The 26,084-nt window shown below is 42.6% G+C and overlaps 1 pseudogene; it reads right to left on the bottom strand.

The window, feature by feature from the left end:
- LOC118402845 (C-Jun-amino-terminal kinase-interacting protein 1-like) overlaps nt 1–25,542 on the bottom strand; it is a 59,757-nt pseudogene extending 34,215 nt beyond the window's left edge.
- Nucleotides 25,543–26,084: the final 542 nt, after the last annotated feature.

The following is a 26,084-nucleotide window of genomic DNA, read 5'->3' as shown; positions in this document are numbered from 1 at the left end:
GGGTTCATGCACAGGCTCTGTCGCAACCGTCCGCGTCCGTGGGGTGACGCACAATTGGCCTAGCGTGGTTCGGGTTAGGGAGGGCTTGGCCGGTAGGGATATCCTTGTCTCATCGCGCACCAGCGACTCCTGTGGCGGGCCGGCCACAGTGCACGCTAACCAAAGTTGCCAGGTGCACGGTGTTTCCTCCGACACATTGGTGCGGCTGGGTTCCGGGTTGGATGCGCGCTGTGTTAAGAATCAGTGCGGCTTGGTTGGGTTGTGTATCGGAGGACGCTTGACTTTCAACCTTTGTCTCTCCCGAGCCCGTACGGGAGTTGTAGTGATGAGACAAGATAGTAGCTACTAAAAACAATTGGATACCACGAAATTGGGGAGAAAAAGGGGCAAAATAAAAATATTTAAAAAAAAATCATAATAATCCCTACTCGATTGAGAGACCCTATGGATAATTGTATGTGTGGCGTACAGAGTTGAGATAGTCATTCAAAAATCATGTTAATCACTGTTATTGAACACGGATTGTGTTGACTCCAATGCAATTTATTTTGCAATTTGGTAAGCACATTTGACTGAACGGCTAAATCTGTCTTATGTAGCAACATTTGCATTTTTTTTACACTGGATAGAAGTGGAGACTCAGAGCTACAAAATGGTATATCATACACTACATTTGAGGAAGAATGGTAAGTAATTCTGCTTTGAAAGTTAATAAACCTGTAAACTCACTTTTGAGAAAAGCTCTTTGAATATTTGGTATTTTGAATTTTCTGATTAGCTTCTGGCTAATTGACATAATTTGAGTCAATTGGAGGTATACACTTGGATGTATTTCAATGCCTACCTTCAAACTCAGTGCCTCTTTGCTTGACATCATGGGAAAATCTAAAGAAATCAGCCAAGACATGAGAAAAACATTTGTAGACCTCCACAAGTCTGGTTCATCCTTGGGGACAATTTCCAAATGCCCCGAAGGTACCAAGTTCATCTGTCCAAACAATAGTATGCAAGTATAAACCCCATGGGACCACGCAGCCTCATACTGCTCAGGAAGGAGACGAGCTCTGTCTCCTAGAGATGAATGGGCTTTGGTGCGAAAAGTGCAAATCAATCCCAGAACAACATCAAAATATCTTGTGAAGATGTTGGAGGAAACAGGTACAAAAGTATATATATATGCACAGTAAAACGAGTCCTATATCGACATAACCTGGAAGGCCGCTCAGCAAGGAAGAAGCCACTGCTCCAAAACCAAATAATAGTAGAGAGAATGTTTTACTTCAGCTTTAATTTACTTCATCACATTCCCAGTGGGTATGAATTGTGAAAAAAAACTTGGCTAAGGTATATGTAAACTTCCGACTTCAACTCTATACGCATACAATCAGGGGTAAAGTGGCTGAGTAAGCAGGATAAAAAAAAATAGTAGCAGCAACGTATTGCGCGTGTGTTAGGAGAGAGCCTGTTTCTGTCCTGCCCTTGACTTTGGTGCAGGGCATGTGATGTCCATAGCCTCTTTGTCTCAAAACTCCCTGATCTTCTTAAAAATATAAGTTTGTCTAGCTGTGTCCAGTCCAGGTGGTGTTTGTACATGCAGACCATCTATGGGAGGAAGGATGTCAGTGTTGCGCAGCAGCTGAAACCTGGTCCCGACAGTCTGAACTCTCCTTGGCAACATCACCAGGCTCCAAAGCACCAAATCTGTATACCACCTGAAGTGCTGGTACTGCTTGATCTGTGTACTGCCATTCTCCTTGTATGACTGGTGGAGAGTCAGGCGTGTTCTCCTGATGCTGAAAGACAAATTCCAGATAAAAATATTTTAGCGTTATTATACAATAGATGCGAAATGGCATTCTGATATAACATCACTACACACAGTTCCTACACGTAATGTTAGCCAGCCGTCAGCTGGCTAGAAAACAACAAGTTTTAACTGGCAATACAAACCGATTGTCATAGCTAGCTAAAGTTAACGAAATAGGTTCAGTGTTAGCTAGGTAGCTAACTAACATTACGTTATACATCGCAATGTGAAATGGCATTCTGAGAAAACACCACTAAATTACACACACTTTATACACGTAAGTTAATGTTAGCTAGCAAGCCAGTCATCTAACATTAGCAAGCTAACAGCAAGCTTTAATTTTGAGTCTTTTGTTTAGACATGTCACATTAACATTAGCTAGCTAGCTAAAATTGAACTATAACCCCAACCCATAATGTAACGTTACTAGCAATACAAACAGATTGTCATAGCTAGTTAATTAAAGTTAACCAAATAGGTTCAATGTTAGATAGCAAGCCTACCATCGAACTTCAGCTAGCTAACGTTAGCTAACAGCAAGCTTTAACTAGCCATAGTTGGCTAAACCAACAGTTTGTTATTAAGGCACATGAAAGTTTACATGTTTCGAGAAGGTATTTCTGCCAAAAAACGCAATATGATAAAACATTTTTGTCAAAGCTAGCTAAAGCTAACCAAATAGGTTCAATGTTAGCTAGCTAACATTCAGCTATAACTAGCAATGCGAAATGGCATTCTGAGGAAATATCACTAACATTACACACACTTCATGCATGTAAGTTCATGTTAGCAAGCAAGCCAGCCATCTAACCTCAGCTAACAGCGAGCTTTAACTTGGGGTCTTTTGTTTAGACATGTCACGTTAACGTTAGCTAGCTAAAAAAATTAACTATAATCCCGATCCATGGAGTAACGTTACTAGCAATACAAACCGATTGTCATTAGCTAGCCAAAGTTAACCAAATATGTTCAATGTTAGCTAGCAAGCCAGCCATCAAACACCAGCTGGCTAGCCAACAGCAAGCTTTAACTTGCAATGAAAACAAATGTCTGACAAAATTAGAATTGTATAATATCTGAAACTATAGCTAGATTCTTACCCGTATGAAAGCTTCATGGCAGACTATAACCCCTTTTATTAAATAAAACACCCTGTGTCGTTTCCGTTTAGTTTGCACAGCTTGTTTGGCCCGTTGTGTTCCCAATGATTTCAAAACTCTGTCAACTTCTTCCGTGACAACACTGTTGACTGACATTTCTTCCACATCACTGTCATCGGAAGACTCTACAATGTCATCTTCAATGAAAGTGTTTTTACCTAAATCAGGGATTTCCTCATCGTCTGATTCATTTTCGGAGCCAGAGAGAGCCAATATGGCACGATCGTCCTCCAGAAAGTAGTCCATCACAACTTCTTCCCACTGACCTTTGTCGATAGCGCCTGATAAATTCAGGGCAGCAATGTTATTGAGAGCAGTAACAACATATTTGCAATTCTCCATGGCTAACGTTATATCTTCTGAAAAACTGCAGTAGAAAGGACTTTCTACGTATAACGAGCAGCTCATTTTATAGACACAAGATGCTACACCGCAGATCATTCTGAAACGTATCTCTCGGCATGTCCAGCCCACTCAGCCAATTATCTCAGCCAATCATGGCTATCGGGAAGGTTTCTGACTTTTTCTTTGGCTAAACCAACTAGGCTTGTAATTTAACAACTTTATTCGTATTTTCAGATGGCATAATAGTTTGTTATTAAGGCACATGAAAGTTCACTTGTTCGAGAAGGTATTTCTGCCAAAAAACTTGCAATATACCCCTAGTTTTCTGAATCGGGTCACATTTGTACTCCTGAACTTAGTTAGGCTTGCCATAACAAAGGGGTTGAATACTTATTAACTTAAGACGTCAGCTTTAAAAAATGTTTTAATTTAAAAGAAAATTCTACAAAGAAAATTCCACACTGACATTATGAGGTACTCTCTGTAGATCGGTGACACAACATCTTAATTTAATCCATTTTAAATTGAGGCTGTAACACAACAAAATGTGTAAACGTCAAGGGGTGTGAAAACATTAACAATATAGGGTTGTCTGTGGAAAAATCGTAATCTGCTCCTGTATGCGGATGATACTGTTGTGTATTATATTGCCCCCACTGTGTACCAGGCACTCTGACTTACAGACTGCTTTCATTGTCTTACATAAAACACTTATTATTGACCTTAAATAATTATTGAATGCGGGAAAAACAAAGTACATGTTTTCTAGAGTGCACAACAATGACTCTAAATATTTAAACATCTGTACCATGTTTTGTGCCCACATTGATTGTGTCCCTGCTTGGGCATTAAGTTGTCTTTAAAAAAACATATAAATGAGTTAACTAAGAAGCTGTTCTATACTATGGTGACATCATCTTCATCTAAGCAGTTGGCACTTTATTTATGCTGTTAGATGCGGTTTACCAGAGCACACTTCTTTTTATCAGGGGTGACAGGTTTTCTTTATCAACAAGTACGCTGGGCCTCTGACGACGCATAGGTTGAAACATTGCATTCTGTTTTGCAAAAACTCCAGCATTACCTAACTCATTACTAACCTATAGAAATGTGAGATACCATAACTGGTCACAGGTGTGGCCCAGTCTTGAAATTCCTTCTGAAATTCCTTCTTAAACCAAATTTAAATAAAACAGCTTTTAGTTTCTTTGCACCATAATGGGACTCCACCCTGCCTAAATAGTTTAAATAAAAAAATACTGTAAATAGGATTTGGGTGCATCATATTTTTGAATATGCTGAAATGCAATTAATGGTGATCTCATGGTGGTTCTGATGCAGAAAACATTTAATTGTCCACAATTTCACTAATTTAGCAGAACCAGAGCTGCAGGTCAGCTGACTTTAAGGGGAATTTTACATTGGTGTGACTTGCAATATTGTTGTCATTCATCCCTGATTTTCAGGCTAATTTATGCACAGAATGCAGGTGTTATTTGAAATGTAATGCTTCCCTGAATATATGACATGAGCTAGGCTTCCATCTAATTGGCGACAGATTTCCCACCTGAGGTGTGACTGAATTGTTGCGGATAAAATGATGTATGACATAGTGCACATAAAATGTGTTGGGGGCTTTATCCTCTCTTGGGCAGTATTTTGATTTACGGATGAAAAGCGTGCCCAAAGTAAACTGCCTGTTACTCAGGCCCAGAAGCTAGGATATGCATGTTTGTTTTACCTTTATTTAACTAGGCAAGTCAGTTAAGAACAAATTCTTATTTTCAATGACAGCCTAGGAACAGTGGGTTCAGGGGCAGAACGACAGATTTGTACCTTGTCGGCTCGGGGGTTTGAATTTGCAACCTTCCGGTTACTAGTCCACCCTTCTAACCACTAGGCTACCTTGCTGTAATTTGTAGATTCGGATAGAAAACACTCCAAAGTTTCTGAAACTGTTAAAAATATGTTCGTGAATATAACAGAACTGATATGGCAGGCCAAACCCCAAGGATAATTCAGCCTACCACTATTTTTCAATTTTTATAAGGCCAAGTCCTCCCAGATTGCAGTCCCTGGGGTTTCCACTAGATGTCAACAATTTTTAGAAAGAGTTTCAGGCTGGTTTTTGGAAAAAATTAGCCAGAAATTGTCTAGGTGGCTCCATTTTGGCTGTAGTGTTTCGAAGCTCGTGGAAGAGACCGCGTTCTTTGGTATTTTTCTCCAGTAAAGACAATAATGATTCTATAATAATGATTCTTAAATTGTATCATTTATTTATGTATTAGGCTACCTAAGGTTTGATTATAAACATTGTTTGACTTGTTTCGAAAAGTTTATTAGTAACGTTTGGGATTCATTTTGTATGCATTTTGATGGAGGTAAACTGGGTGGATTATTGACTGAAGTGTGCCAACTACACTGAGTTTTTATGGTTATAAAGAAGGACATTATCAAACAAAAGGTCCATTTGTGATGTAACTGGGACCTTTTTGAGTGCCAACAGAAGAAGATCATCAAAGGTTAAGCATTTTTTATATCGCTATTTCTGACTTTCGTGTCGCACCTGCCTGGTTGAAATATGTTTTTCATGTGTTTGTATGCAGGGCGCTGTCCTCAGATAATTGAATGGTTTCGCCATAAAGCCTTTTTGAAATCTGACACAGCGGCTGGATTAACAAGATGTTAAGCTTTATTTTGATGTATTACACTTGTGATTTTATGAAAGTTATGTATTTATAATAGTTTGAATTTCGCGCTCTGCAATTTCACCAGATGTTGGCCAGGTGGGACGCTACCGTCCCACCTGCCCATGAGAAGATATTTTCCATGTACTGAATAAAAAGCAGAAGTGTTGTGTTTACATGGCATTTTTCAACTGTTGCGATAAATCGTTAACTTGCCCAATTTGGTCTTGCCACTTGGTCTAAATAACAGTTTGCTAATAAAGTGAACAGGGTGGGTTAAATGATGAGAGCAATATAATTTGTAGTTGATAATTGCCAGCCAAGCATTGATCATCATGTCACCAGCATTGTGCATGAAGGTCATCACTTATTTGATTTGCCTTTTAACGCTATAGTGGTAGTAAGTAGCATAGTCTATCATTGCGTGACTCCAAGTTTACCTCAATATGATGGTTTATTATGTTAATATTTGTGTCAGGGTGGCAGGTACCCTAGTGTTTAGAGCATTGGGCCAGCAACCAAAAGGTTGCTGGAACAAATCCCTGAGCTGACAAGGTAAAAATCTGTCATCCTGCCCCTGAACAAGTCAGTTAACCCACTGTTCCCCAGAAGGCTGTCATTGTAAACAATAATTTGTTCTTAACTGACTTGCCTAGTAAAATAAAGGTTGAAATACATTTTACAGACACTAAAAGATAACACCATTATAAAATTGTGGCACTTTTTTTTGGGGGGGGGGCTTTACTCGTATAGAATTAGTGGTGGCAAATGTGATTATTGAGGTAACCAAGCAAACAATGTACATATACTGTACTCTGCATCTTTTGAGCAGAAGCTAAAATATTTATCCAACTTCAAGAGAGCAGTTTCATTGAATCATCTCCAGCACCAGGGATCTACTAAGCTAACATGGAATTGTTTTAAGGTCATAGCATGAATCATTTAGCTTTTGAATTTTGAGCTTCCTTTAGGTATAAAGATACGTACAAAATTATTTTTTTAAATATTGAATTTGGCCTGTACTACTATAGCCCATAGAAACACCCTGAATAACACATTTATAAATGGGAAAAAAATATTTTGAAGTGTCTGTCCTTTATCTAGGAGATATAAGAAAGCTCAGGAAATATGTGTTTTTTGGACACATATTTAACCCCTTATTTTTGTTTGCACAAAACTACCGCCATACTTCCATTCATTTATATGGGTTACATTCAGACGAGTTCCGTGACACTTGTGGATGTTGTAGAGCAAAACGGACACTACAGACCGTTCGGAAGCTACAGAAGATTTCTTGAGAAGTTCGGCCACCTTCCACCGCAGATGCAAAAGGCTCCTGCCACTAAAACTCCTCTGAGGAGGAAGGGGATTCCTCATCAGTGAATTTCAGACTCATTTTTATGCATGAAAAAAGTTATCCTTTTCAGATAAAACTATACTAAATATATTCACGTCACCAAATAATTTATTAATACACACTGTTTTGCAATGAAGGTCTACAGTAGTCTCAGTAGCACTCTGTAGGGTAGCACCACAGTGTAGCTGGAGGGCAGCTAGCTTCTGTCCTCCTCTGGATACATTGACTTCAATACATAACCTAGAGGCTCTTGGTTCTCACCCCCTTCCATAGACTTACACAGTAATTATGACAACTTCCTGAGGACATCCTCCAATCAGAGTTCTTGCAGCATGCACTGACATGTTGTCCACCCAATCGAATAATCAGATAATTAATCTAGTACTGAAAGCATAAGCTACAGCTAGCTAGCACTGCAGTGCATAAAATGTGTTGAGAAGTTGACTCAAAGAGAGAGAAAGACAATAGTTGAACAGTTTTGAACAAATTAATGTATTCCAGAATGAAGGGAGTAGAGAGAGAGCTTCATATTTCGTAATATGTTTTTCACTTTCACTTACTTAGCTAGAGTCTAACGGAGCTAGCTAGTTAAGCCTACTCAAACACCCTGGTCTAACAGAGAAGGATGCTATATTAGATAGTTGGCTATGGCTATCCAAATGTTTTGCCACCGGGGCCCGCCGGTGTAACTGCTAAACAGCTTGCTGCTGATTGTACACTGTACTGTATGATTGTAGCAGGTTTACTAACATGTTAGTTCTAGTAGCTATGTTGACTATGATGTAACAACGTTATAGGCTGTGAAAAAAGATATCTCTGAAGGATTTTAATGGAGATTTGTTTAATTATGTTACTTAGATTGACACACGAGTGAGTCAATAGACTCTTAAGGATTAAAATGTTGTAACTTTTGATGGCGTCATCGGGTAGAACTTTTGAACTTTATATTTGTTTCTACAAAACGTAGAAATGTGCCATTTTCACAAATGTTGACACTGGTGTTGTGCTGGAGATAATGAAAATGAGGTTGAAAAATTATGGAGTTGCCCTTTAAGCCTAACGTAAGAAACTGCATTGTCTGAACACAAGATAGTGTCCTTGAGGATCAGTGGTGGTACCTACTGGAGGATCGTGACCGTTCGTTCATGAAGATGTTGAGGAACCTCTTAGAGAAGTGCAGGTTTGCCTCTGGGGTATAGTCCTCTGACAGACAGGCGGTGGCTTCTCTCCTCACCATTCCCACTCTCACTCTCTCCTTCTCGTCCTCTTTCTCTTCTTCCTCTTCCTCTTCCTCCTCATACTCCTCCACTATGGCCGACTCATACGGAGACGAGACGCAGTTGTTGTAGACGGTCGCAGAGTCGCTGTCGTCGCTGTAACATTGGTAACACTGCCGCAGACTCACCAGTTCGAGCTGCGCGTGCTCGTCCACGGCGAGTGTGTACTTCACAGAGTCGTAAGACAGACCACTTGCTTCTGAGCTCATTAAATTCCTTGGGGGGGCACCACAGCCGCCATGTCCCAAATACCGCCTGCCTACCACATCCCTTACCCTCTTATCCTCAGCCTCACCCTCTCCCCGAAATGTCTCATCCTCGGCATCTACATACTCCACCCCTGCCCCTGCCCTCACCACCGCCCCAGCTCCTCCTTCCCTCAGGCTGAGGTTCAGGGCTAAGGCTGGGGGTTCCGTGGGGGGGACAGTAGAGGGAGCGGTGAGGAGAGCCTCCACACAGGAGGCGTAGGAAGGAGGGGGCACATACACCTCGACCTCCTCACAAATGCAGAGGTTGGTCTGCTCGGGCAGAGGCTGGTAAGGGTGCGGGCCCTCTGTGTCAGAGCTGATTGACATGCGTCCGTGCTCTGGCTGCTGGGACAGGAATGGGCGGTCCTGCTCGGAACGGTGCACTGGAGTCAGATAGATCTCCTCGGTGGGTTCTAGGCATAGTCTGTGTGATAGCGAATCTTCTCTCTGTGTGTGCCCCCCTCGCCCTTCCCTAAGGGGCCCAGAGGTGCGGGTGTGTAGTTTTGGGGAGGCGGGGTTGCTGGGAGCTTCTCCTGCAGTTTGGAGCGTGTCCCCGCTGCGGAACTGTGGGTGTGTCCAAAGGTGTGTTTGTGTTTGCAGGGAGCGTCAGTGGATGTGCCCCGGTCCTTGGTCTGTGTCCCACATCCCTGCTGCAGCTTGTCCTCGTCTCTCAGACAGCTGTGCTCATGGGGAGAGGTCAGCCCACCTGGGGGAGAGACACAGACCCAAGCATATGCAGACACACAGACATTCATACAAGATTCAGGCATACAGACATGCAGGTGCACAGACAAGCAAACATGCAGACATACATACACAGACACACATGTACACATTAACATACAAAATACACAAACACACACAAGAGCACATAGATAAAAACCCAGATGGAAACATATGCAGCAGTTCACATACAGTACACATATACAACACACACATAACATACAGATCAGCATGCACAGACAAACACACACAAATTCTGAAATGTCTAGTTGGTTAGGTAACACTGGGATCCATGCTAATTCCCCATTACTCATCATATTCAGTGGGCAGTAAATAGAATGTGATTGTATGTCATAATCCACATAATCCACTGTCAAAAACCATTAGAGCCTTGCAGGGATACTAGCTATTCACCATGCTGTCACTGCTATCAGAGGACACTAATACACACTTTGAGAGCAATGTATTTAAAGCTTTTTATAAATTAATTTATAATTACAACCATTACTAATGACTTGGGGTGGGAAGCAATGAACATAGACAGATATTGTCATTATAAGGAGACAAATGCATCCCAGAGTGTATGTAGTTGGCCAATATAGATTATTTTACCAGGAAGTGCCATTGGAATGGAGAAATATATTTTCAAGAGATATCTGATCAAGAAAACTGCAATATAAAGCACAAAACCATATTGGGACTAGTGGACCTAAAGCAGATACGGTTATATATTAGAGAGACAGATGTAACTTCAAAATAGTGGTTTGTGTGTACTAGCCCTATGTGTTCCAAGAATAAAAAGTAAACCATGTTTTATTTCATTCTGTTATCATTTCTTTCCATAGACATTTAATGACAGCTAGGCTAATAGAGGCTTAAAAGTTATGCAGCATCGTTCATCTTTTTAACATCTGAATCGGCGCTGCTAGTCTGTAACTCAACACACTCTGCTAGTTTTAAAAAGAGTTCAGAGAGGCCATTCTATGTATGACCTGTAGTAGCCCTGGGCTACTAGCCACAGCAGACTGTTCAATATGGCTAGCCTAGGCTACACTGGCATTGTCACTGTCACTGACGCTAATGAGTCACTGAAAGTCATCCAAAAAGATTTTGCACAATCTTACAATGGATAATAGGAAATATGTATATAGCTTTAGTGGCAGTAGTTGATTCTGCAGTCAATGCTGTGTTGCCTAATTATATCTACTCAATCAGCAAAAGATTAAACTGGTGGTATGAGCCAGCAGTCTCCTGTAAAGCAGCTCACCTGTTTTGAGGGGGGAGGATGAGCACGAGACCTTCTCCTGCCAGCTGTACTTCTTACCAAATGAGTTGTTGTTTAATGTGTCCTGAGAGCGGGAAAAAGAGATACAATTCAAGAGAGAATTGTAAAAAAAAGATGGAGAGATGAAGCGAGAGAGAATGACATGGAAAAATGTGAGAGATTTGGATGCACAAAGTCAATGTGCACAATCTCTTTCTCCCTCTCTCACTCACTCACTCTCTTTCATACACACAAAGCTTTTATTATGTTGAATGACCAGGGATTATTTTGTCTGCGCCCCATGGTGTGCATTTAAAGGGACCCGTAGTCCCTTTTCCAAGCTTGTGAAACACACCCACATTCACAGAGGGGGATTGTTTTTAGAAGCCTGGGGGCTAATACTGTAGGATGGGGGCCAACAGCTCCCCTGTCATACAGGCAGAACCCCCACTCATCTCACTTCTCTGGTTTGGGCTAGAATGTTCTGAATGTCTATGTCTCTGTCTCTGACTTTGTCTCTTTCTCAAGTAAATTCAAAGGGTTTTATTGCCATGGCAAACATGTTTGTCACACCCTGATCAGTTTCACCTGTCCTCGTTATTGTCTCCACCCGCTCCAGGTGTCGCTTGTTTTCCCCAGTGTATTTATCCCTGTCTCTCTGTGCCAGTTCGTCTTGTATGTTTCCATGTCGACCAGCGTTTTCCCCATTCTCCTGCCTTTTGCATTCTCCTTTTTCTAGTCCTCCTGGTTTTGACCCTTGCCTATTTCTGGACTTTGTGCCTGCCTGACCATTTTGCCTGCCTTTGACCATGAGCCTGTCTGCCACTCTGTTCCTCCTGGACTCTGATCTGGGTTTTTTAATAAACATTGTAAGACTCCAACCATCTGCCTCCTGTGTCTGCATTTGGGTCTCACCCTGTGCCTTGGTAATGTTTACATTGCCAAAGCCAGTGAAATAGATTAACAAAAATAAACATTACTCACAAAAGTTCCAAAGGAACAGACATTTCAAATGTCACATTATGGCTATATATAGAAATATGATTGGAATCTGTGTGTAGCTGGACATGTAGGATGCCTGACAATAGTGAAGGTGAATAGCAGATGTGGTCATGGGTCAGGTGATTGAGAGGAATGGAGGAAACTGCGTGTAAAATCGGGAAGCAAGTTCAGGGAGGGAATAAATTAATAAATAAATGAAAACAATACAAAAATGAACAACGCACAGACATGAAACAGAAATAATGACGCCTGGGTAAGGAACCAAAGGGAGTGAGATATACACTGCTCAAAAAAATAAAGGGAACACTAAAACAACACAATGTAACTCCAAGTCAATCACACTTCTGTGAATGTCACGTTCTGACCTTTATTTCCTTGGTTTTGAATTTATTTAGTATGGTCAGGGCATGAGTTGGGTGGGCAGTCTATGTTTGTTTTTCTATGATTTGGGGATTTGTATGTTTCGGCCTAGTATGGTTCTCAATCAGAGGCAGGTGTCATTAGTTGTCTCTGATTGAGAATCATACTTAGGTAGCCTGGGTTGCACTGTTTGTTTGTGGGTGATTGTCTGTTAGTTGCTTGTGTCAGCACAGGTCTCATTTATAGCTTCACGGTCATTATTTGTTTTTGTATTCAGTGTTCAGTACTTTCTTTAATTAAATATTCATCATGAACACATACCACGCACATTTTGGTCCTCTGATCCTTCTCGCCTCTCCTCTTCAGATGAAGAGGAGGAATACCGTGAGAGTGAAATCTGTCCACTTAGGAAGCAACACTGATTGGCAATAAATGTCACATGCTGTTATGCAAATGGAATAGATAACAGGTGGAAATTATAGGCATTTAGCAAGACACCCCCAATAAAGGAGTGGTTCTGCAGGTGGGGACCACAGACCACTTCTCAGTTCCTATGCTTCCTGGCTGATGTTTTGGTCACTTTTGAATGCTGGCGGTGCTTTCACTCTAGTGGTAGCATGAGATGGAGTCTACAACCCACACAAGTGGCTCAGGTAGTGCAGCTCATCCAGGATGGCACATCGATGCGAGCTGTGGCAAGAAGGTTTGCTGTGTCTGTCAGCGTAGTGTCCAGAGCATGGAAGCGCTACCAGGAGACAGACCAGTACATCAGGAGATGTGGAGGAGGCCAACAACCCAGCAGCAGGACTGCTACCTCCGCCTTTGTGCAAGGAGGAGCAGGAGGAGCACTGCCAAAGCCCTGCAAAATGACCTCCAGCAGGCCACAAATGTGCATGTGTCTGCTCAAATGGTCAGAAACAGACTCCATGAGGATGGTATGAGGGCCCGACGTCCACAGGTGGGGGTTGTGCTTACAGCCCAACACCGTGCAGGAAGTTTGGCATTTGACAGAGAACACCAAGATTGGCAAATTCGCCACTGGCGCCCTGTGCTCTTCACAGATGAAAGCAGGTTCACACTGAGCACATGTGACAGACGTGACAGTCTGGAGACGCTGTGGAGAACGTTCTGCTGCCTGCAACATCCTCCAGCATGACCAGTTTGGCGGTGGGTCAGTCATGGTGTGGGGTGGCATTTCTTTGGGGGGCCGCACAGCCCTCCATGTGCTCACCAGACGTAGCCTGACTGCCATTAGGTACCGAGATGAGATCCTCAGACCCCTTGTGAGACCATATGCTGGTGTGGTTGGCCCTGGGTTCCTCCTAATGCAAGATACTGCTAGACCTCATGTGGCTGGAGTGAGTCAGCAGTTCCTGCAAGAGGAAGGCATTGATGCTATGGACTGGTCCGCCCATTCCCCAGACATGAATCCAATTGAGCACATCTGGGACATCATGTCTCGCTCCATCCACCAACGCCAGGCTCCCATGCCTCAGCAGGGTTCGATATGCTCCCATGCTTCAGCTAGGTGAACAGGTGCCTGAACCTGGGAGGTCTCATCAGGCTATCACACCTCAGCCGGTATGTCAGGTATCTGTGCCTTAGCGGAGGTGACCGGTCTGCTCCTGATCCCTGGGATTCCAAACGCACGGGGGGTGGGGGGTATTGTCATGTGTGCTCTCTCTCCGGTGCTCTAGGCCCCCATGCTCCCACACCTCAGCTGGATCGACAGGTTCCCGCACCTTAGCATAGGTGACGGTCTGCTCCTGATCATCATCTTGGTCGGCGTCCTGTTGCACCACAAACTGTCCAGGAGTTGGTGGATGCTTTAGTCCAGGTCTGGGAGGAGATCCCTCCCTCACCATCCGCGACCTCATCAGGAGCATGCCCAGGCATTGTAGGGAGGTCATACAGACACTTGGAGGCCACACACACTACTGAGCCTCATTTTGACTTGTTTTAAGGACATTACATCAAAGTTGGATCAGCCTGTAGTGTGGTTTTCCACTTTAATTTTGAGTGTGACTCCAAATCCAGACCTCCATGGATTGATAAATTTGATTTCCATTTATAATTTCTGTGTGATTTTGTTGTCGGCATATTCAACTATGTAAAGACAAAGGTATTTAATAAGAATACTTCATTCATTCAGATCTAGAATGTGTTATTTTAGTGTTCCCTTTATTTTTTTTGAGCAGTGTATATATATATATATATATATCCAGTGCCTTGCGAAAGTATTCTGCCCCCTTGAACTTTGCGACCTTTTGCCACATTTAAGGCTTCAAACATAAAGATATAAAACTGTATTTTGTTGTGAAGAATCAACATCAAGTGGGACACAATCATGAAGTGGAACAACATTTATTGGATATTTCAAACTTTTTTAACAAATCATAAAGTGAAAAATTGGGCGTGCAAAATGATTCAGCCCCCTTAAGTTAATACATTGTAGCGCCACCTTTTGCTGCGATTACAGCTGTAAGTCGCTTGGGGTATGTCTATCAGTTTTGCACATCGAGAGACTGAAATTTTTTCCCATTCCTCCTTGCAAAACAGCTCGAGCTCAGGTTGGATGGAGAGCATTTGTGAACAGCAGTTTTCAGTTCTTTCCACAGATTCTCGATTGGATTCAGGTCTGGACTTTGACTTGGCCATTCTAACACCTGGATATGTTTATTTTTGAACCATTCCATTGTAGATTTTGCTTTATGTTTTGGATCATTGTCTTGTTGGAAGACAAATCTCCGTCCCAGTCTCAGGTCTTTTGCAGACTCCATCAGGTTTTCCAGAATGGTCCTGTATTTGGCTCACTTCCCTGTCCCCAGAAGAAAAGCAGGCCCAAACCATTTGCATTGTTGCCAAAAAGTTCAATTTTGGTTTCATCTGACCAGAGCACCTTCTTCCACATGTTTGGTGTGTCTCCCAGGTGGCTTGTGGCAAACTTTAAACAACACTTTTTATGGATATCTTTAAGAAATGGCTTTCTTCTTGCCACTCTTCCATAAATGCCAGATTTGTGCAATATACGACTGATTGTTGTCCTATGGATAGAGTCTCCCACCTCAGCTGTAGATCTCTGCAGTTCATCCAGAGTGATCATGGGCCTCTTGGCTGCATCTCTGATCAGTCTTCCCTTGTATGAGCTGAAAGTTTAGAGGGACAGCCAGGTCGCTTAAACAGTGCTTCTTGTTTAAAGCTTGGGAAATATTTTTGTATCCAAATGGCTTTAAACTTCTTCACAACAGTATCTCGGACCTGCCTGGTGTGTTCCTTGTTCTTCGTGATGCTCTCTGCGCTTTTAACGGACCTCTGAGACTATCACAGTGCAGGTGCATTTATAGAGACTTGATTACATTTAACATTACATTTAAGTCATTTAGCAGACGCTCTTATCCAGAGCGATCAAATTGGTGCATTCACCTTATGACATCCAGTGGAACAGCCACTTTACAATAGTGCATCTAAATCTTTTAAGGGGGGATTACTTTATCCTATCCTAGGTATTCCTTAAAGAGGTGGGGTTTCAGGTGTCTCCGGAAGGTGGTGATTGACTCCGCTGTCCTGGCGTCGTGAGGGAGTGTTTCCACCATTGGGGAGCCAGAGCAGCGAACAGTTTTGACTGGGCTGAGCGGGAACTGTACTTCCTCAGTGGTAGGGAGGCGAGCAGGCCAGAGGTGGATGAACGCAGTGCCCTTGTTTGGGTGTAGGGACTGATCAGAGCCTGGAGGTACTGAGGTGCCGTCCCCTCACAGCTCCGTAGGCAAGCACCATGGTCTTGTAGCGGATGCGAGCTTCAACTGGAAGCCAGTGGAGAGAGTGATTACACACAGGTGGATTGTATGTATCATCATTAGTCATTTAGGTCAACATTGGATCATTCAGAGGTCCTCACTGAACTTCTGGAGAAAGTTTGCTGCACTGAAAGTTAAGGGGCTGAATAATTTTGCACGCCCAATTTTTCAGTTTTTGATTTGTTAAAAAAGTTTGAAATATCCAATAAATGTCGTTCCACTTCATGATTGTGTCCCACTTGTTGATTCTTCACAAAAAAAATACAGTTTTATATCTTTGTTTGAAGCCTGAAATGTGGCAAAAGGTCGCAAAGTTCAAGGGGCCCGAATACTTTCGCAAGGCACTATATATATTTTTAAGGAATGGCTTTTTTCTGGCCACTCTTCCGTAAAGCCCAGCTCTGTGGAGTGTACTGCTTAAAGTGGTCCTATGGACAGATACTCCAATCTCCGCTGTGGAGCTTTGCAGCTCCTTCAGGGTTATCTTGGTCTCTTTGTTGCCTCTCTGATTAAAGCCTTCCTTGCCTGGTCTGTGGGTTTTGGTGGGTGGCCCTCTCTTGGCAGGTTTGTTGTGGTGCCATATTCTTTCCATTTTCTTATTAATGGATTTAATGGTGCTCTGTAGGATGTTCAAATTTTCTGATCTTTTTTTATAACCCAACCCTGATCGTGGACTTCTCCACAACTTTGTCCCTGACCTGTTTGGAGAGCTCCTTGGTCTTCATGGTACCGCTTGCTTAGTGGTGCCCCTTGCTTAGTGATGTTGCAGACTCTGGGGCCTTTCAGAACAGGTATGTATATATACAGAAATCATGTGACACTTAGATTGCACACAGCTGGACTTTATTTAACTAATTATGTGACTTCTGAAGGTAATTGGTTGCACCAGATCTTATTTAGGGGCATCATAGCAAAGGGGGTGAATACATATGCACGCACAACTTTTGCTAGGCACTGTATTAAGTGTGCGCCGTCAGGCCCCTACTCTACTACCACATAACCACAACACAAAATCTGTGTTTACGTGTGTGTATAGTGCATATGTTATTGTGTCTTTGCCTATATTTGTTGCTTCACAGTACCCGCTGTTCCATTAGATGTATCTTTATCTGTTTTTTAAAATCTAATTTTCCTGCTTGCATGTTAAGTGTACATGAGTGTTATTATAGTGAATGACATTGAATGGCACCGACCACCACTGATGCACAGTCACAAGCCTCAGTCACACACATACACAGCTGTCACACACAAAAGGAGATGGGTACCAAAAACACACTCTCTCTCCTGACAATCCCAGCCATTGTTTTGACCCGCATAACACACCCACAGAGAAAAATAGACATGGTGTCTAGGTGTCTAGACATGGTGTCTTCCCCACTGATTTTATACACACATATAGACTAGATACAGTAAAGAATGTCAGCTTTATCCTCACATTCTTATACATATAAATCTATAATTTCATTCTTCCATCCTTCCAGCTCTCAGTATTCACTCAGCTGTCACAAACAGAGGTTAAAAACGAAGAAATAAAAGGGGACAGTGAGTGCAGTCAGCCAGCGAAAGGATGGGAAGAGTACTGAAGGGATAACGGAGGGTTCATTTGGACTCACCTGAGTGTGTGGCACCATGGGGAAAAGGTTAAGGGTTGTGGGTCTCTTAGGGCGGTATATATCCATGGTTACTAGAGGCGGGTCCTCGGTTACTGGCAAGGGTGCTGTGGAAGATGGCTCCTTGGATGACTCCTTGTCGTCGCGGTAACCATCGGCCCCGTCAATCAGATCCAAATGGAGCATCTCGGCCTGGAGCTGGCCGACAGCACCCAGCTCTGCCTTCCCCACCACACTATTGTGGCCCCGCCTCACACAGCCCTGCAGGGATTGGACAAAACTCACGTCAGTCAGTCCAGAGAGAGCGAAAGGCAACGGAAGATACAAGCAGAGACACACAAAGGGAGACAAAGATTGAGAGAGAGAGAGAGAGAGAGGAAATGGAACAAGATGAGAAGGTAGAGAGAGGAAGGAGAAAATAGGGGGGATGGGGGATTGAGTTGGCCAATTAGAGGCTGATCTGACATCAGCTTGCACACTGTTACTGCCGATGCTGAGCCACTTATATCAGGGAGAGAAAAATAGAGCGGGAAAGAGCCAAATGGAGAGATCAAGGCAGACACTATTCAGAGCATCAGTTTGTTTACTGACAGTATCTACATAAATGGATTGATGGACATGAATGCCACTACTTGTAACATTACTCTTTCTCTGAGGTGCTGGAAATAACTTAAGGTACACACACACACACACACAAACCATACTGTAAAATATTGTACATTCTGGGAAAATGTTGTGACAGGGAAATAATTGTATTTTTAATAATATGGTAATTCCACCCCACAAAATACAATACTTTTGCATGATATTATTGTTTCTGGCTCATTTACATATTTTGATACGTGCCTTCAAAATGGCTATATTTGTTGCATCTGTTAGTCAGAGTGCAGTACCAGTTTAACTGATAGGAGTGCCTCATCAATTTAAAATGTATAAGGGACAGATTGGAGTGGCAGCAAGTCATGGTTGAGCATTTTGCCATGTCCTCTTTGTATGTTGCCGTTTAGTCACTGCCGGTTTGGAAGCCTTTGCTAAAATCCCAATGCTGTCAAAATTCTGTGTTTGATGTGTTTTGTATCTTATTGTACAGCTGGTGAAACTAACACTGTAAAAAGTGTAAACATGTTATCAGTGGTATTTCCTGATAGTTGCTGATTGATATTAGTTGCACTCTACACCGGAGTTTCGGCTTACTATGGTGACATCACCATGCTGTAAATTGGTTTATAGACCAAAAACAGTTCAAAATCTCTCTGCCAATAACAGCAAGTTTTCAGTTTTCACATCCCACTCAGATCACTCCCAGAAGGTCCTAGCAAAATCCTTGCTTGAAATTCTTTTTTGCTTCACATTTTTGGGGGATATCCATTTTAATGGAAATCTATTACAGTAAGGTACTTAATTTGTACCCAGAAAGGATTTGATATTGATAAAAAAATGTCTGCATTGGGCCTTTAAGGCCTCGAGAAGTGCAAGGGATATAAAAAACAAAATATTGACCAACTCAATGGTCTTGTGGTTTGAATGTCCACCCTGAGATTGGAAGATTGGGATTTTGATCCCCGGCCGTATTATACCAAAGTCTGTAAAAATGGGGCCCAGTGGACCCAAGGCCCTGCGATATGCTAGCATCCTGTCCAGGGGGTGTATTTGTAAACCAACCAGTTTTGTACTGTGTGTAGTTGCTCTGATATTACAGTAGAGGCAGTTAATGGCAAGTAAATTACTGTGAATATTACAGTAACCCCTTTACAGTGTACGTCACTATTATTGCATACACAGTATACACATTTGCGTACAAATAATTATCTAGCATACTGTTAATAAATGTAACAGATTGGGAGAGTTGCGGTAGTGTGCCCTTAAGCAGAGCATGTAGTTATCAGGAGTAAGTAAAAGATAAAGAGTTCTTTGCACCCCATCACTGTGAGAATATTTTTCATTTTGTGACACACGTCTTTCAGAGCGCTGTTTGTACCGTGATTTACACCTGCCTCACTAACGACGCCTTTTGCCTATTCCTTGTCTATACTTTATCTGATTTCCTGTTATCTACCTATTGCATGATCTCCCCGACTACGTTACCAGCCATTTCCCTGTCTGTACTGTTGCCCTTTTGGACCCCCTGTGTATGACCTTCTGCCTGCCCCTGGACCCAGCTACCTGCTCCTCCTGTGTATGACCTTCTGCCTGCCCCTGGACCCAGCTTCCTGCCTCCTCCTGTGTATGACCTTCTGCCTGCCCCTGGACCCAGCTACCTGCCTCCTCCTGTGGTCCTTTGCAATAAACACCTGCTGCGCCCTGCGCTTGAAACCAACTCTGTCTCCCCTCGTATCGGAGGAAACACTGTACAGTGCGCCCGGCCCACCACAAGGAATCGCTAGAGCCCGATGGGACAAGGACATCCCAGCCGGCCAAACCCTCCCCTAAACCTAGATGATGCTGTGCCAATTGTGCAGCGCCTCATGGGTCTCCCGGTCGCGGCCGGCTCGAACCAGGGTCAATAGTGACGCCTCTAGAGCTGCTGTGCTGTAGACCGCTGCACCACTTGGGAGGCCTGTATAGGGTCCTATTGAATTACAGTAAATTACTTTCTACTCTACTCTTACAACCACCCCTCACTCCTAGTTCCCTCACTCTATTCGTACCTTGAAGTACCCATAAACAATCGTACTCTGTCTCAATTGAGGGAGCGTCAGACTTTTCCCTCTCTCCATCCTGCTCTCCACACAGTGGTGATCGATATGCCATCAGGCAGTCTAACCTTCCCCCTTGTTTTATAGTATAAATTATGTGTTGCCCCTTGTTAAAAGCTTTATTGCTAGGAGACCAGGAGCCTTAGAAACAGGGCAGGCAGTAGTTGGTGGTGTTCCTGCCTGACTGACTAGATGCGTAGGCATTGCAACAGTTGGTTGATGCAAAAACTGATTGCTATATCCTATGTGGTTAACTGACATCCTGCCGTTGTGAGATCTGGCATGCGTCTGCAATGTAGTTGGGCAGGAACACCAACACAGCCTGATGATCTTGATGCCTTGCATTGCATTGGTCAATCACCAGTTTTTTGACAAAGACATAATTGGGGACTTGCTTCCATTCGGCCAGAAGAGCTTTCGTGAGGTCGGGCACTGATGTTGGGTGATTAGGCCTGACTCGGAGTCTGCACTCCAATTCATCCCAAAGGTTTTGGATGGAGTTGAGGTCAGGGCTCTGTGCAGGCCAGTCAAGTTTTTCCACACTGATCTCGACAAACCATTTCCTTATGGATCTCGCTTTGTGCACAGGGGCAACGTCATTCTGAATCAGGAAAGGGCCTTCCCCGAACTGTTGCCACAAAGTTGGAACCACAGAATCGTCTAGAATGTAATTGTTTGCTGTGGCTTTAGATTTCCCTTCACTGGAACTAAGGGGCCTAGCACAAATCACGAAAAACAGCCCCAGACCATTATTCTTCCTCCACCAAACTTTACAGTTGACACTATGCATTGGGGAAGGAAGCGTTCTCCTTGCATCCACCAAACCCAGATTCATCCGTCGGACTGTCAGATGGTGAAGCGTGATTCATCACGCCAGAGAATGTGTTTCCACTGCTCCAGAGTCCAATGGTGCTGAGGTTTACACCACTCCAGACAATGCTTGGCATTGCTCATGGTGATCTTAGGCTTATGTGTGGCTGCTCGTCCATGGAAACCAATTTAATTAAGCTCCTGGCGAAAAGTTATTGTACTGACGATGCTTCCAGAGGCAGCTTCAGCACTCGGCGGTCCCGTTCTGTGAGCTTGTGTGGCCTACCACTTCGTGGCTAAGCCATTGTTTTTCGTAGACCTTTCCAATTAACAGCTAGGGCAGAAGTTTGATGGAAAGGTGGTATCCTATGATGGTTCCACGTCAGCAAGGTAATTCTACTGACAATGTTTGTCTATGGAGATTGCATGGCTGTATGCCTGATTTTAAACGGTCGACGTCACCGGTCTTCTAGCCATCATCGATCCATTTTTCATTTTCCATTGGTTTTGTCTTGTCTTCCCACACACCTGTTTTCAATCCCATCCATTACCTGTTGTGTATCTAACCCTCTGTTGCCCCTCATGTCTTTGTCAGAGATTGTTTATTGTCAGTGTAGTGTTTATTTGTATAGGTGCGCGACGGGTCTTCGTACCCATATTTGTTTATATTCATTTTTCTTATTAGTGTTATGGAGCATGTTACTTGGACATTTATTAAAAGACTCCATTTTACACTTCGTTTGACTCTCCTGGGCCTGACTTCCCTGCCAACCTATACACACGTCTCTGACAGGGTGTGGCTGAAATAGCCGAATCCACCAATTTGAAGGGCTGTCCATGTAGTGCATCCTGTATGTGTATGACCAAACACAAGCTACATAGGGAAGGTTTATCTTCATAATGCTAGAAGGTTTTTGAAATAGAAGATACCAGTTCTATTATGAACTGGGTGGTTCGAGTCCTAAATGGTGATTGGCTGACAGCCGTGGTATATCAGACCGTAAACCACAGGTATGACAACACATTTCTTTGTACTGCTCTAATTACGTTGGCAACCAGTTTATAATAGCAATAAGGCATATTTGGGGTTAGTGGTATATGGCCAATAGACCACTAATATACCACGGCTAAAGGCTGTATCCATGCACTCTGCGTTGCGTCGTACATAAGAAGCGTGTTCCAATGCTGCATATATTTTCAGCAGTGAAGTGTGCAGTAGATGAGAGAACTGTTGCCTCTGTGTTTTGGTTGGCTCATGCACACCCACATTCTATATCTATTCTCGTATCCTTTGATTGGGTGGACAGCTTGTCAGTTAATGCTGCAAGAGCTCTGATAGGTTGGACGACGCGCTCCGGAAGTTGTTCAAATGACTGTGTATGTGAAGGGGGTGAGAACCATGAGCCTCCTAGGTTTTGTATTGAAGTCAATGTAGCCAGAGGAGGACATAAACTAGCTGTCTCTCCAGCTACACAATGGTGCTACTGTACAGAGTGCTGTTTAGGCTAGTGTAGACTTTCATTGCAAAACAGTGTGTTTTAATAAATGATTTGGTGATGTGAATGCATTTACTATAGTTTTATCTAAAAAGCATAGCTTTTGTAATGTTTCACTATTTACATTTTTATGAAATTCCATGATGTGGATGGTCTTGCTGTTATTCCTCTGAGGAGCCTCCACTGATGTACATATAACTAGGAATAAAAATTGGGGCAATGTAGATAAACAGTTAGTCTAGGTAGCTATTTGGTTAACTAACTATTTAGCAGTCTTATGGCTTGGGAGTAGAAGCTGTTCAGGAGCCTTTGGGTCCCAGACTTGGCACTGCGGTACCAGTTGGTGTGCGGTAGGTGAAAGAACAGTCTATGACTTAAATTGCTGGAGTCTTTGACAATTTTGAAGGCCATCCTCTGACACCATCTGGTATAGAGGTCCTAGATGGCTGGGTCCCAGTACAAGGTATGAACTGAGCCATGCACAGTACCCTATGCCGAGAAGTTGCCATACCAAGCGGTGATGCAGCCAGTCAAAATGCTCTCAATGGTGCACCTGGAACCCAAGCCAGTAGTACACAGTTGCTGTTCCTGATGACTTGTTGACTCCTTCCCTTGTGCGTGTGTGTGTGAGAGAGAGAGAGAGAGAGAATCGGTGAATTTTTTGATTCTGCAATTCAATGTGCCATCATTATGCAGTTTTACATGTTCAAAAACTTGGTCAAGTTGTCAGGTTTACTTTTAATTTTCTTCTTCAAAACATTTTCTTCATAACAATTATCAGATTATGTCACGCCCTGGTCTTAGTATTTCGTGTTTTCTTTATTATTTTGGTCAGGCCAGGGTGTGACATGAGTTTATTTATGTGGTGTGTTTTGTCTTGGGTTTTTTGTAGGTATTGGGATTGTGAATTAGTAGGGTTATCTAGAAAAGTCTATGGTTGCCTGAAGTGGTTCTCAATCAGAGGCAGGTGTTTATCGTTGTCTCTGATTGGGAACCATATTTAGGCAGCCATATTCTTTGAATATTTGGTGGGTGATTGTTCCTGTCTCTGTGTTTGTTTGCACCAAATAGGCTGTTTAGGTTTTCACATTTGTTGTTTTGTATTGTTCGTGTTTATTCGTTTTATTAAACATGTATCAAAATTACCACTCTGTATTTTGGTCCGATCCTTGCTACACCTCTTCGTCAGAGGAGGAGATAGAAGAAAACCGTGACAGATTATCTTGAACCATCATCATAACATGGCCTGTGCATTGTTACACAATTAAACCATCACATTATTATTATTATTGTCAAGTTAATCATTTTTACTGATATAAGTCTTTACAGTATGAGTAGAATAAATGTGCCTGTAACAAACAAACATAAAAAACATCCTGCTCCTCTCTACCTAACTCTCCCTCACAGTCCTGGTAGTTTGCCTGCTTAGCCTAAATTGTCCCTCACCCATCATCTTCCTACCATTCCCAACCAATCAAAGTACTTAAATGCGCATCTGAACATGTTTCTGGAGACTTTTTATTGTTGTCAGCTGTTGCTGAATTTAATTTGCAGGCAGGGAGGTTGGGTTATGTGCTGTGTAGAACTTGAACAATAAGATTCCAAATCATTCAGATTATCATATAAACATCCTCAAATAGAAGCAGCTGTGTCTGTGTGTGTGGTGGGGACTTTTATGTGGTCTTTTTAGACAATTTAGTGACCAAGAGTTTTTTACATGGTCTGTCATTTCTCCGGATTTAGCGATCAATAGTTTTTACATGGTCCTTCGAGATGATGGATTCTGATCTTCTATATTTGAGATCTTGAAGTACCTATAATAAAAGTTGTTTCCACGCCGCAGGACACTGAAGAGTTATCCTGCATCCCTAAGACGTATGAGATGCCTGTCACCACCCACCTCTGCGCCAACCACCACACAAAGCCATCATGCACCTGAGGAAGATGAGTTCCAAGGCTACACACATATAAGAGACTACCACCCCTGCTCCAAACCTCCTCAGTTGGGAGCTTATGAAGGAATATGAGTAGCTGCATCACATACAGAGGAAGATCTGCCCTGCTTATATCTCAGTCCCCGGCCTTAGTTGTTAGGCAGTGGTCTATCCCACCAGGTTTAAGGCCTACTGCTTTACTAGGCCCCAAGTTCGTTGTACTAGGCTCCCAGTCTCCAGACATAGTTAGCCACAGCTCTGAGGACGTTTTATTGTCGTCAGTAACACGAATGTCAATGTTGTGCGTGCATCAAAATTTAAGTTGCAGGGGAGTTTTATTCATTTTTACATGCTGTGTAATAATAGAACCACAACAATAAGATTAGTTAAACTTATTTGGATTACCACAATCATATAAACACTCTCGAATAGGAGCATGCGTGCGTGCGTGCGTGCGTGCGTGCGTGCGTGTGTGTGTGTGTGGTGGTGACTATCAAGACTATCATGTTCTAACCGGGCCGAACCAAGTTAATCAGTTATAAGTATACAGCGGGTGAGGGCATTCACAGCCAACCACGGGTGAGGGCATACCAGCCAAACGTTTTTACGTGGTACTTTAATACAGAGAGATTGAACTGACAGTAATCATGGAATGTATTGACTAGGAAACAACATATTAATAAGGAAGGGAACGCAACAAATTACTCGGCTAGCTAGTAAGCACACCTAAATGGAGCAAAAAACAGAAAGAAGTAACAGATAATATTACAATTTCTTACCTCCACACCGATTGGAAAAGAGTGATTTGTCCTGCCAAAGCATCAACTGCCATGTTTGTCCTGAAAGAAAACAGTTTGAAAAAGATGATTTCAAATCAAATTAAAATGAAAAAAAAAATATTTGTCACATGCACCTTACTTTTAAATGCTTACTTACAAGCCCTTAACCAGAAGGGGACTAGGGTTCCAATTTGGGAACACCCCCCCATGTTCAGCTGGAAGGTGGCGCATGGAACGCAAAAATATTCCTAAAAATATTTAACCTCCACACATTAACAAGTCCAATGGCTTAAATGAAAGATAAACACCTTGTTTATCTACGCCGCAAGTCAGATTTCTAAAATGTTTTACGGCGAAAACATAGCACATATTTATGTCAAACCACCACCGAAGACATAGCTAATTTGCATAGCCAAGTTGAAAAAAATATGCAATCAACAAACGCAGGATTAAAAGAAAAATAATGCACTAACCTTTTGAAATCTTCATCAGATGACAGTAATATAACATGTTACACAGTACATTTATGTTTTTTTCAATAATATGCTATATATATCCATAAATCTCTGTTTTCAAAAAATGCTACTCAAATGTCCTGAGAAATGACGATAGCTGACGTTATCTGCCGGAGCTAAGAAGGAACACACATCATAAACTTTGACTAAATATGCATGTTCTACATATATATAGTTAGATACACTTCTTCTGAATGCAATCGCTGTGTTACATTTATTT

Source organism: Oncorhynchus keta, chromosome 2 (assembly GCF_023373465.1).
Source record: "Oncorhynchus keta strain PuntledgeMale-10-30-2019 chromosome 2, Oket_V2, whole genome shotgun sequence".
Classification (NCBI taxonomy): domain Eukaryota; kingdom Metazoa; phylum Chordata; class Actinopteri; order Salmoniformes; family Salmonidae; genus Oncorhynchus; species Oncorhynchus keta.
The sequence above is the reverse complement of the archived record's forward strand: the minus strand, read 5'-3'. Positions and strand labels throughout refer to the sequence as shown.